The following is a 14,386-nucleotide window of genomic DNA, read 5'->3' as shown; positions in this document are numbered from 1 at the left end:
CAGACAAAGGTAGTATGTGTTAAATAAAAAAGTTGGCTCTATGCAGTTTAAATTGGTTACAGGGGTACACAGGCAGCATTTGTGTGGTCAGCGGAGGACAATTGAAAGGAGGGACCGCAGACAGACTTAGTAGGCCTAAAATAACAAAATAGGCTCTATGCAGCTTCCATTATGTGGCAGGGGTACACAGGCAGCATTGGTGTGGTCCGCGGAGGACAATTGGAAGGAGGGACCGCAGACAGACTTAGTAGGCCTAAAATAACAAAATAGGCTCAATGCAGCTTCTATTATGTGGCAGGGGTACTGTTGTGAATTCTGCTCTTAGGCTCCCTCCGGTGGTTGTAAGTGGCACTTTTGTGAGTTCTACTCTTGGGCTCCCTCCGGTGGTTTTAAGTGGTACTGCTGCTCCTTGGAATTAGCAGTCTGCAGCTGCTTCCACTGATTGTCTTTCTGGCTCGGCTATTTAACCTGGTTCTATCCTTCAGCCTGTGCCAGTTGTCAACGGTTCCTGGTTGGATTCACATCTCTGCTTGGATTTCCCTGATATTCTGACCAGTTCAGCAAAGATAAGTCCTTGCTTTGTTCTTTTGCAGTCCACTTTTTGTGGACTTAATCGTTCTGCACTTTCTATGTTTTTTCTTGTCCAGCTTGTCAGTATGGATTATTTCAGTTAAGCTGGAAGCTCTGAGAAGCAGATTTACCCTCCACACCGTTAGTCAGGTGTGGAGATTTTTGTAAACTCTGTGGTGGATTTTTCTAGTTTTTAATACTGACCGCACAGTATTCTGTCCTGTTCTATCTATCTAGCTAGACTGGTCTCCTTTGCTACATCCTGGTTTCATTCTACGTATGTCATTTCCCTCTCCACTCACAGTCAATATTTGTGGGGGGCTGTTCTTTGGGGATTTTCTCTGAGGCAAGATAGCTTTCCTGTTTCTATCTTTAGGGGTAGTTAGTCCTCCGGCTGTGACGAGGTGTCTAGGGAGTGACAGGAACATCCCACGGCTACTTCTAGTGTGTGTGTGTTAAGCTCAGGTATTGCGGTCAGTACAGGTACCACCTCCTCCAGAGCACGTCCCATGTTGCTCCTAAACCACCAGGTCATAACAGGGTACACAGGCAGCATTGGTGTGGTCAGCGGAGGACAATTGGAAGGAGGGACCTCAAACAGACTTAGGGTACTGTCTCACAGTGGCACTTTGATCGCTACGACGGTACGATCCGTGACGTTCCAGCGATATCCATACGATATCGCTGTGTCTGACACGCAGCAGCGATCAGGGACCCTGCTGAGAATCGTACGTTGTAGCAGATCGTTTGGAACTTTATTTCGTCGCTGGATCTCCCGCTGACATCGCTGGATCGTTGTGTGTGACAGCGATCCAGCGATGCGTTCGCTTGTAACCAGGGTAAACATCGGGTTACTAAGCGCAGGGCCGTGCTTAGTAACCCGATGTTTACCCTGGTTACCAGCGTAAAAGTAAAAAAAAACAAACAGTACATACTCACATTCCGGTGTCCTTCAGGTCCCTTGCGGTCTGCTTCCCGCACTGACTGACTGCCGGCCGTAAGGCAGTGGCACAGCATGGCAGTGACGTCACCGCTGTGCTCTGCTTTCACTTTACAGCGGCACTCAGTCAGTGCGGGAAGCAGACGGCAAGGGATCTGACGGACACCGAAATGTGAGTATGTACTGTTTTTTTTTTTTTACTTTTATGCTGGTAACCACGGTAAACATCGGGTTACTAAGCGTGGCCCTGCGCTTAGTAACCCGATGTTTACCCTTGTTACCCGGGGCCTTCGGGATCGTTGGTCGCTGGAGAGCTGTCTGTGTGACAGCTCCCCAGCGACCACACAACGACTTTCCAACGATCACGGCCAGGTCGTATCGCTGGTCGTGATCGTTGGAAAGTTGCAGAGTGTGACAGTACCCTTAGTAGGCCTAAAATAACAAAATAGGCTCAATGCAGCTTCTATTATGTGGCAGGGGTACAAAGGCAGCATTGGTGTGGTCAGCTGAGGACAATTGGAAGGAGGGACCGCAGACAGACTTACTAGGCCTAAAATAACAAAATAGGCTCAATGCAGCTTCTATTATGTGGCAGGGATACACAGGCAGCATTGGTGTGGTCAGTAGAGGACAATTGGAAGGGAGGGACCGCAGACAGACTTAGTAGGCCTAAAATAACAAAATAGGCTCTATGCAGCTTCCATTATGTGGCAGGGGTACACAGGCAGCATTGGTGTGGTCAGCGGAGGACAATTAGAAGGAGGGACCGCAGACAGACTTAGTAGGCCTAAAATAACAAAATAGGCTCTATGCAGCTTCCATTATGTGGCAGGAGTACACAGGCAGCATTGGTGTGGTCAGCGGAGGACAATTGGAAGGAGGGACCGCAGACAGACTTAGTAGGCCTAAAATAACAAAATAGGCTCAATGCAGCTTCTATTATGTGGCAGGGATACACAGGCAGCATTGGTGTGGTCAGCAGAGGACAATTGGAAGGAGGGACCGCAGACAGATTTAGTAGGCCTAAAATAACAAAATAGGCTCAATGCAGCTTCTATTATGTGGCAGGGATACACAGGCAGCATTGGTGTGGTCAGCAGAGGACAATTGGAAGGAGGGACCGCAGACAGACTTAGTAGGCCTAAAATAACAAAATAGGCTCTATGCAGCTTCCATTATGTGGCAGGGGTACACAGGCAGCATTGGTGTGGTCAGCGAAGGACAATTGGAAGGAGGGACCACAGACAGACTTAGTAGGCCTAAAATAACAAAATAAGCTCTATGCAGCTTCCATTATGTGGCAGGGGTACACAGGCAGCATTGGTGTGGTTAGCGGAGGACAATTGGAAGGAGGGACCGCAGATAGACTTAGTAGGCCTAAAATGACAAAATAGGCTCAATGCAGCTTCTATTATGTGGCAGGGTTACACAGGCAGCATTGTTGTGGTCAGCAGAGGACAATTGGAAGGAGTGTCTGACACAGTAAGTACTCCCAAAAACTAAATAGATGTTAATATCTCACAAAAAAAACAAAACAAAAAAAAAGGGTGGCATACTTAAATACAGGCGTGGGCTCCTATGCTGACTTTCAGACATTGTAATTTGGCGCAAGTATTTACTGCTGTAAATGTAGGACAGGGCCCCTGACTATTTTAACTAGCATCATACATGTCAACAAATTGTTATTGTCAGTGCCAGGCATTGAAGGATTTCAGCTCATAGACTAAACAGTGGTGGAGCAGTGAGAGATAATTTTGCAAGTGGTAGAGCACTGTTTGAGCTGGGGGGGACACTCACTCGTGGCCGGCGGTACAGGCCCAGGGCCCCTCATGTTACAACGGTGTGTCTGACGTTGGGTGCGCGCCACCACCGACAGACACTTCATTGTACTATATACAGCAACCACTGATGCATGTCATTTGCAAATCTCCAACCGGAAGTAGGCCCCGCAATAGACATGAAAGATAACAGGGAAACTCCACTAATGCATGAATCCTATAGAGATGACTCAATGGGTATATATACTCCGTAGTTTAAATAAAAAAATAACAACTTTTATTAAGCATAATCAAATCACATATGTTACAAACATTACAGACAAAGTGCACGTATAATGCATGTGCGGCGGACAAACCACACTACAAATAACACCTAGGGTATAGAAAAGGCAGAAAAGGCTAACTACTCTGGGCCTGCTAATAAATCAATCTAGGGTATTTATCATTTTAAAGTGCTTATTGCTCCTTAAAACACGGCATGTGCCTGATCCTTCCATTAGTATCAGTGCCCCATGACCCACAGTAGGTATAAATGCTAGTCATATACTATTGCCAATCTTACCCAAATGTCATTGGTGGCAGTGTGTGTCCGGCGGCCCCGACGCGCGTTTCGCGTGAGCTTCCTCGGGGGGACGTAGTTGTGTGTCTAACTGGGGCTGCATTTTAAAGGACACTGTCAGCTGTAGCGGCCGTAGCGTTTCTTAATTGGCGCATGCGCACCGTAACCTCTGGGACGCCGCACACATCATCCCCGGCGCTCACGGCGATGCGAACAGGCAGAGGAAAAATCCTCAAGACGTCATTTCCTGTTCCGCCGCTGATGAGCGCAGGTGGATGCTGGTCGGCAAGCCCCAGTGCGGCGCGCGTGCGCACGTACACCAGCGGCCATTTTACCCAAGGGAAAAGCTAAGGGCAACTAAGACACGTAACGTATCATTATTTATATAAGTGTGAACCAAAAGTGACCGTGCCAAATATACAATAAACAGAAAAAATAGAAGGAAAACAAAAACAGAATTAAGAATAAATACAGCTAACAACTATAATATGAATAAATTCTCACATAAATAATAAATAAATATAAAGTGCATCATTTCGTGACTAATCACGAATATATTTTATGAATTATAAAAATAAAGTGCATAACATCGTGACTCTGCACAAATATAGCAAAGTGTGTGCTGAAGGACTATGCCAAATCACAGATTATTAATACGTGTATATCTCTTGTGACTATTGGAATCATCATATGAGCGGAGCAAATTAATATACAGTCTCCACCTATATAGTGAAGGCTGTATATCTGGGTGGGTAACCCCAAAGTATTTGTTTAATAATGCAAAAGCACCGGTCACATCATGGTCCCTAAATAGCACCTAAACAGAAAGCAACCCTATAAAAATATATAGAAAAAACATACAATAATAAACCAAACAAGATTCTGATACATGTCTTGGCCCAAAATTTTGCTATCATCCAAAGTTCTGAATTAGTTCCTGGAAGAAATATGACTACAGTCCATAACTCATAAGATTCTCTTTCGATGTATAGATCCTCCAGGAAACACAGCTGTCCAGGTGTCCAGATGTTCAATACAAGCCCAGATGAACAGACAATGAAGATGGATACAAGCATTACAGGTACTATAAATAGACAAAAAGACACACAAAATTAAAATCCAGATACAAGAGATTTTGGTGACCCAGAACAACAAAATTATAGGAAGGGTGCAAAACTTAGTTGTTCATTAAAGGCCCCGTCTCACTAAGCGATTTACCAACGATCACGACCAGCGATACGACCTGGCCGTGATCGTTGGTAAGTCGCTGTGTGGTCGCTGGGGAGCTGTCACACAGACAGCTCTCTCCAGCGACCAACGATCAGGGGAACGACTTCGGCATCGTTGAAACTGTCTTCTACGATGCCGAAGTCCCCCTGCAGCACCCGGGTAACCAGGGTAAACATCGGGTTACTAAGCGCAGGGCCGCGCTTAGTAACCCGATGTTTACCCTGGTTACCAAAAAAAACAAACAGTACATACTCGCCTTTCGGTGTCCAGGTCCCTTGCCGTCTGCTTCCTGCTCTGACTGAGATCCGGCCGTACAGTGAGAGCAGAGCGCAGCGGTGACGTCACTGCTGTGCTCTCACTTCTCACTGTACGGCTGCACTCAGTGAGAGCAGGAAGCAGACGGCAAGGGACCTGGACACCGAAAGGCGAGTATGTACTGTTTGTTTTTTTTTGTAACCAGGGTAAACATCGGGTTACTAAGCGCGGCCCTGCGCTTAGTAACCCGATGTTTACCCTGGTTACCAGTGAAGACATCGCTGGATCGGTGTCACACACACCGATTCAGCGATGTCAGCGGGGCCTCAACGACCAAAAAAAGGTCCAGGCCATTCCGACACGACCAGCGATCTCGCAGCAGGGGCCTGGTCGCTGGTACGTGTCACACATAGCGAGATCGCTATGGAGGTCGCTGTTGCGTCACAAAACTTGTGACTCAGCAGCGATCTCGCTAGCGATCTCGCTATGTGAGACGGGGCCTTAAGCCCGTGTGGGGCCATGGTGCCTAACACACTTATCCAGCGACATTCCAATTGCGCAAGTTTTTTCTTAAGATCTCCTCCTCTTATTCCTCCCCTCACATGATCAATCCCAAACACTTTTAGCTCCTTAGGGTTACACCCATGGTACTGCTTAAAGTGTCTAGGTATGGATTTAAGAGGAACATCGTCAGTTGTCTCCTTGGCCGCCATAATGTCTCTGATATGTTCACGGGTCCTAACCCTCAATTCACGTGACGTCAATCCAACGTAAGATAACCCACAGGTACATTTGGCCATGTAGATCACAAATGTGGTACTACATGAGACGTAATCGGTAATTTTAAATTCTTTGCCATCCACGGAGGCAAATGACAATGTCCTCACGTGGTTTCTACACGCCAAGCAGTCGCCACATGGGAAATTTATTTTTATAATTCATAAAATATATTCGTGATTAGTCACGAAATGATGCACTTTATATTTATTTATTATTTATGTGAGAATTTATTCATATTATAGTTGTTAGCTGTATTTATTCTTAATTCTGTTTTTGTTTTCCTTCTATTTTTTCTGTTTATTGTATATTTGGCACGGTCACTTATGGTTCACACTTATATAAATAATGATACGTTACGTGTCTTAGTTGCCCTTAGCTTTTCCCTTGGGTAAAATGGCCGCTGGTGTACGTGCGCACGCGCGCCGCACTGGGGCTTGCCGACCAGCATCCACCTGCGCTCATCAGCGGCGGAACAGGAAATGACGTCTTGAGGATTTTTCCTCTGCCTGTTCGCATCGCCGTGAGCGCCGGGGATGATGTGTGCGGCGTCCCAGAGGTTACGGTGCGCATGCGCCAATTAAGAAACGCTACGGCCGCTACAGCTGACAGTGTCCTTTAAAATGCAGCCCCAGTTAGACACACAACTACGTCCCCCCGAGGAAGCTCACGCGAAACGCGCGTCGGGGCCGCCGGACACACACTGCCACCAATGACATTTGGGTAAGATTGGCAATAGTATATGACTAGCATTTATACCTACTGTGGGTCATGGGGCACTGATACTAATGGAAGGATCAGGCACATGCCGTGTTTTAAGGAGCAATAAGCACTTTAACCCCTTCACCCCCGGAGCTTTTTCCGTTTTTCCGTTTTCGTTTTTCGTTCCCCTCCTTCCCAGAGCCATAACTTTTTTATTTTTCCGTCAATTTGGCCATGTGAGGGCTTATTTTTTGCGGGACGAGTTGTACTTTTGAACGACATCATTGGTTTTAGCATGTCGTGTACTAGAAAACGGGAAAAAAATTCCAAGTGCAGTGAAATTGCAAAAAAAGTGCAATCCCACACTTGTTTTTTGCTTGCCTATTTTGCTAGGTTCACTAAATGCTAAAACTGTCCTGCCATTATGATTCTCCAGGTCACTACGAGTTCATAGACACCTAACATGACTAGGTTATTTTTCACCTAAGTGGTGAAAAAAAATTCCAAACTTTGCAAAAAACAAAACAAAACAAAATGGCGCCATTTTCCGATACTCGTAGCGTCTCCATTTTTTGTGATCTGGGGTCAGGTGAGGGCTTATTTTTTGCGTGCCGAGCTGGCGTTTTTAATGATAGCATTTTGGTGTAGATACGTTCTTTTGATCACCCGTTATTGCATTTTAATGCAATGTCGTGGCGACCAAAAAAACGTAAATCTGGCGTTTCGAATCTTTTTCTCATTACGCCATTTAGCGATCAGGTTAATGCTTTTTTTTATTTGATAGATCGGGCGATTCTGAACGCGGCGATACCAAATATGTGTAGGTTTTTTTTTTTTTTTATAGATTTATTTTGATTGGGGCGAAAGGGGGGTGATTTAAACTTTTATGTTTTTTTTATTTTTTTCACATTTTTAAAAACTTTTTTTTTTTACTTTTGCCATGCTTCTATAGCCTCCATGGGAGGCTAGAAGCAGGCACAGCCCGATCGGCTCTGCTACATAACAGCGATCATCAGATCGCTGTTATGTAGCTAAAATGCAGGTGTGCTGTGAGCGCCGACCACAGGGGGGCGCTCACAGCCACCGGCAATCAGTAACCATAGAGGTCTCAAGGACCTCTATGGTTACAATGGAGGAGCATCGCCGACCCCCGATCATGTGACAGGGGTCGGCGATGCGCTCATATCCGGCCGCACGGCCGGATGCGGTAGTTAAATGCCGCTGTCTGCGTTTGACAGCGGCATTTAACTAGTTAATAGCGGCGGGTGATCGCGATTTCACCCGCCGCTATTGCGCGCACATGTCAGCTGTAAAAAACAGCTGACATGTCGCGACTTTGATGTGCGCTCACCGCCGGAGCGCACATCAAAGCGGGGGTCCCGACATGTGACGTACTATTCCGTCACATGTCGGGAAGGGGTTAAAATGATAAATGCCCTAGATTGATTTATTAGCAGGCCCAGAGTAGTTAGCCTTTTCTGCCTTTTCTATACCCTAGGTGGTATTTGCAGTGTGGTTTGTCCGCCGCACATGCATTATACGTGCACTTTGTCTGTAATGTTTGTAACATATGTGATTTGATTATGCTTAATAAAAGTTGTTATTTTTTTACTTATGACTCAATGGGTATATATACTCCGTAGTTTCTCTATAGGATTCATGCATTAGTGGAGTTTCCCTGTTATCTTTCATGTCTATTGCGGGGCCTACTTCCGGTTGGAGATTTGCAAATGACATGCATCAGTGGTTGCTGTATTTAGTGCTTTTCTGTGTGTCCACAGTTATCTGCACTGGTGAAATGGACTTCAAAGCACGTGAAAAAACGTGGCTTGTTCAACCTGACAAAGTGTTTAGCGCTGATGCGTGTGCGGTTTTAGATTCCAGATCAAGAGATTTGACTGAATTGACCAATAGATTTAAGGAGCTGCTACAGAAAAAAACCCGGTTGTGGTGGAATAAGTCTTTCTTGGAACGTTATATAGCCTGCGGATTAATCCCGAGAGGATTACGAATACAAGTATTCCCTTCCTTCAATATAGACAATGAATCTTTTAAAAATGAGTGGGAGGAGGTCGCAGCAAACTGCTCTAAAGGTTTTATGACCCTCCTTATTAAAAATAATGAATTAACTATCAGTGACCTGGATAAAGAACTAGAAGAAATTCAGGAGGAAATTAATAAGACTCTTACCCCAGAAACTAATATTTCTTTTAAAAATGAGCTTGATACTGATATCCAGAAGTGGGAGAAAGATATTGTATCTCTGAAAACTAAAAAATATCAGCGTGATGTCTCTGATGCAAAAAATAACAGAGTATACAGATGGAGGAGTAATATACATAATAGGAGAGCAGCCTCAAGAGCTAGATCAGTATCATTTTCGTCAGTGTCATCTATTGAGGAAAAAAAAGACGATAAAGGAAGTACAGGACCTGAGAGAAGTGACACCTACAAAGATCGGTGGCAGAAGGTCACCAGATATGGTAATAAGAGAAAAACACCCATATCTCCTCAGAAAGACAAGAGACCCAAGAACGCCACACTTGAGGTAATAAATCTATCACAACACATCTTGACAGAAACTCAATGTGAGGTTCTGGGTCTTGGTCTTTCATTTTCCCCTTGCAATAATTATGATTACTTTACAGCAGTAAAAGATTTGAATTTATTTTCACGAAAACTTATTTTGAAAAAACTCCACTCCCGATCTACATCAGAGGGGACTCAGGTTTCTGAACAAGAGGCTATCGCTATATTGGAAGAATTGGAAAATGAATCTATCAATCCACGTAAAAGTATGCCTCCCCCATCTATTTGTGCCAGATCGACCACGTTCCCCCCTCTATCACTCTGTCCTCAAGTAGAAATATTCACTAATTTAGTGACTGCCGATTTTAAAATGATCAGTAATAAAAACAAGAAGGATAATCTCACACAAGGTCAGAGAAAGGCACTGCAAGAAATACGTGACTTGCAGGATGTGGTGATAAAACCATCAGATAAGGGGGGGAACGTGGTCGTATGGCCTATGGAGAAATATGAAAAAGAGGCCTTCAAACAATTACGGAATAAGGAGACGTATACCTTGCTTCCCCATGATCCCCTACCTAAATTCACGAGAGAATTGATGGAAATCCTTGAGGAGTCCCTGTATCAGGGAACCATTAATAAAAAAACATTTCAAGGGTTGGTGGTGGAATGCCCTGTTCTGCCCACGTTCTATCTCCTCCCCAAGGTTCACAAGGACCCAGTTAATCCCCCGGGACGTCCGATTGTCTCTGGCATGGGAGGGCTATGTGACCCAGTATGTAAATACATAGACTACTATCTAAGGTCCCAGGTTGAGACTTTGCCCTCCTATGTCAGAGACACGTCGGACGTCCTGCGGAGACTGGATGGTCTTTCCTTGGAGCCAGATATGATACTGGTGACAGCAGATATCGAGACACTCTACACCTCGATCCATCATGAGGATGGGATTGAGGCTGTGACTTTCTTCTTAGAATCTAGTAACATCGAATCTGATGTGGTGGACCTGGTGTTGAGGCTCTTGCGGTTCATCCTGACACACAATTGTTTTACTTTTAAGGACCGATACTACCTCCAGAATCGCGGGACCGCGATGGGGGCGGCGTGTGCGCCTTCGTATGCTAATTTATTTTTGGGATACTGGGAAAGAATGATTTTTGGAGACGCACACTCCGCCCCCCAAGTACTGGGGTGGTATCGGTATATAGATGATATTTTGTTTATTTGGCAGGGGCCTATAGTTCATGCAGGATTTGAACCGTAACAGCCTCAACATCAGGCTCACCTATAATTTTGGTAGGGTGAACATACCTTTTCTTGATATCATGTTGCAGATCAATAATGACGGCTCCATAGGAACAGACGTCTTCAGAAAGGAAACCTCAGTTAATGCATTGCTTCATGCCTCCTCATCCCATAATAGCTCCACAATTGGAGCTATCCCTATAGGGCAGTTTTTGAGAATGAGGAGGATTTGTTCCACTGAGGAAGCATTTGCAAAACAGTCCGTGGACCTTGGGGAGAGATTTAGATCACGTGGGTACAGTAATAGGAGCATAAAACGAGGGTTCGCTCGGGCCAAAAACCAGAAAAGATGTGACCTTTTATCACAGATACCCAATACTAAGAAGAGGGATGATGAGGTGGTTAGATATATATCTACATATAACCATCAGTGGGGGAAAATGAGGAACATCTTGAGGCGACATTGGCCCATTCTAAAGACAGAACCGGTTCTGGCTAAATGTCTCTCGGAGGAACCCCTCATGACGGCTAGGAGGGCTAAAAACCTGAGAGACATTCTGGTCAAGAGCCATTACGTCAAAAAAACTCCACCAATTTTTGGTATTGGGAAAAGAAAATGGGGCTTTTTCCCATGTGGCGACTGCTTGGCGTGTAGAAACCACGTGAGGACATTGTCATTTGCCTCCGTGGATGGCAAAGAATTTAAAATTACCGATTACGTCTCATGTAGTACCACATTTGTGATCTACATGGCCAAATGTACCTGTGGGTTATCTTACGTTGGATTGACGTCACGTGAATTGAGGGTTAGGACCCGTGAACATATCAGAGACATTATGGCGGCCAAGGAGACAACTGACGATGTTCCTCTTAAATCCATACCTAGACACTTTAAGCAGTACCATGGGTGTAACCCTAAGGAGCTAAAAGTGTTTGGGATTGATCATGTGAGGGGAGGAATAAGAGGAGGAGATCTTAAGAAAAAACTTGCGCAATTGGAATGTCGCTGGATAAGTGTGTTAGGCACCATGGCCCCACACGGGCTTAATGAACAACTAAGTTTTGCACCCTTCCTATAATTTTGTTGTTCTGGGTCACCAAAATCTCTTGTATCTGGATTTTAATTTTGTGTGTCTTTTTGTCTATTTATAGTACCTGTAATGCTTGTATCCATCTTCATTGTCTGTTCATCTGGGCTTGTATTGAACATCTGGACACCTGGACAGCTGTGTTTCCTGGAGGATCTATACATCGAAAGAGAATCTTATGAGTTATGGACTGTAGTCATATTTCTTCCCGGAACTAATTCAGAACTTTGGATGATAGCAAAATTTTGGGCCAAGACATGTATCAGAATCTTGTTTGGTTTATTATTGTATGTTTTTTCTATATATTTTTATAGGGTTGCTTTCTGTTTAGGTGCTATTTAGGGACCATGATGTGACCGGTGCTTTTGCATTATTAAACAAATACTTTGGGGTTACCCACCCAGATATACAGCCTTCACTATATAGGTGGAGACTGTATATTAATTTGCTCCGCTCATATGATGATTCCAATAGTCACAAGAGATATACACGTATTAATAATCTGTGATTTGGCATAGTCCTTCAGCACACACTTTGCTATATTTGTGCAGAGTCACGATGTTATGCACTTTATTTTTATAATTCATAAAATATATTCGTGATTAGTCACGAAATGATGCACTTTATATTTATTTATTATTTATGTGAGAATTTATTCATATTATAGTTGTTAGCTGTATTTATTCTTAATTCTGTTTTTGTTTTCCTTCTATTTTTTCTGTTTATTGTATATTTGGCACGGTCACTTTTGGTTCACACTTATATAAATAATGATACGTTACGTGTCTTAGTTGCCCTTAGCTTTTCCCTTGGGTAAAATGGCCGCTGATGTACGTGCGCACGCGCGCCGCACTGGGGCTTGCCGACCAGCATCCACCTGCGCTCATCAGCGGCGGAACAGGAAATGACGTCTTGAGGATTTTTCCTCTGCCTGTTCGCATCGCCGTGAGCGCCGCGGATGATGTGTGCGGCGTCCCAGAGGTTACGGTGCGCATGCGCCAATTAAGAAACGCTACGGCCGCTACAGCTGACAGTGTCCTTTAAAATGCAGCCCCAGTTAGACACACAACTACGTCCCCCCGAGGAAGCTCACGCGAAACGCGCGTCGGGGCCGCCGGACACACACTGCCACCAATGACATTTGGGTAAGATTGGCAATAGTATATGACTAGCATTTATACCTACTGTGGGTCATGGGGCACTGATACTAATGGAAGGATCAGGCACATGCCGTGTTTTAAGGAGCAATAAGCACTTTAAAATGATAAATACCCTAGATTGATTTATTAGCAGGCCCAGAGTAGTTAGCCTTTTCTGCCTTTTCTATACCCAAGGTGGTATTTGCAGTGTGGTTTGTCCGCCGCACATGCATTATACGTGCACTTTGTCTGTAATGTTTGTAACATATGTGATTTGATTATGCTTAATAAAAGTTGTTATTTTTTTACTTATGACTCAATGGGTATATATACTCCGACACTTCATTGTACTATGAGGGACCCAGTGGCAGTGCCGTCGACCAAAAGTGGGCACACCCACCTCTTCAGACAAAACGGCACTCTGACGGGTGCTTGCGACAAGTGGCGAGAACACGGCCCCATGGGGGGAGTTAGGCCATTTAGGGAGGTGTAAACATGTCGTATGCTGGACAAACAGCAGCTGCAAATTAAGAGATTGGAGCAGTCAGTAAGACCAGTCCCAAAGCAAGACCTTTTTACAGGAAAGCTAGGTGTCAGCCGGGAAAGGTGGGGCAAAATAATTAGAAATCCATGAGTGGTTCATTTTAATGAAGGTTAGATCATCAACATTTTGGGTAGCCAGACGAGTCCTTTTTTCGGTCAGTATTGAACCAGCAGCACTGAATACTCTTTCTGATAGCACACTAGCTGCTGGGCAAGCAAGCTCCTGCAATGCATATTCGGCTAATTCAGGCCAGGTGTCTATTTTGGATGCCCAGTAATCAAAGGGGAATGACGGTTGAGGGAGAACATCGATAATGGAGGAAAAATAGTTAGTAACCATACTGGACAAATGTTGTCTCCTGTCACTTTGAATTGATGCTGCAGTACCTGTCGTGTCTGCGGTCATTGCGAAATCACTCCACAACCTGGTGAGAAAACCCCTCTGTCCAACTCCACTTCTGATTTGTGCACCTCTAACACCTCTGCCCTGTTGCCCCCTGCAGCTCTTGTGAGAACCATCACCGGCGCTGTGTGCTGGGAATGCCTGAATCAAACGGTCTACAAGAGTTGTTTGTTTGGTTGCCAATATTTGTTCAAGGTTCTCATGTGGCATGATATTTTGCAATTTGCCTTTATAGCGAGGATCAAGGAGGCAGGCCAACCAGTAATCGTCATCGGTCATCATTTTGAGGATACGCAAGGCAGAATCCGCCATGTGGGCCAATATTCCAGTTGTCAAATCAGTGCATGTGCTGGGCTGAGGAGCACTTTCGGGCAAATCAATGTCACTTGTCTCCCTCAAAAACCCCGAACCTGGCCTTGCAACGCCAGCAGTTTCATTGCCCCCTGAGAAGCATCCTCATCCAAAAAATACTCATCCCCATCATCCTCCTCCTCTTCGCCCGCCACCTCGTCCTGTAGACTTCCCTGAGCAGACAATGGCTGACTGTCATCAAGGCTTCCCTCGTCCTCGGCTGCAGACGCCTGCTCCTTTATGTGCGTCAAACTTTGCATCAGCAGATGCATTAGGG

The 14,386-nt window shown here is 44.9% G+C and overlaps 1 protein-coding gene across 1 annotated transcript in view; it reads left to right on the top strand.

Annotated features, from left to right (window-relative positions):
- The window catches only part of LOC143766870 (uncharacterized), a 512,717-nt gene that overhangs the window by 345,803 nt on the left and 152,528 nt on the right, over positions 1 to 14,386 (top strand). The window lies entirely within an intron of this gene.

Source organism: Ranitomeya variabilis, chromosome 4 (assembly GCF_051348905.1).
Source record: "Ranitomeya variabilis isolate aRanVar5 chromosome 4, aRanVar5.hap1, whole genome shotgun sequence".
Lineage (NCBI taxonomy): Eukaryota > Metazoa > Chordata > Amphibia > Anura > Dendrobatidae > Ranitomeya > Ranitomeya variabilis.
The sequence above is the reverse complement of the archived record's forward strand: the minus strand, read 5'-3'. Positions and strand labels throughout refer to the sequence as shown.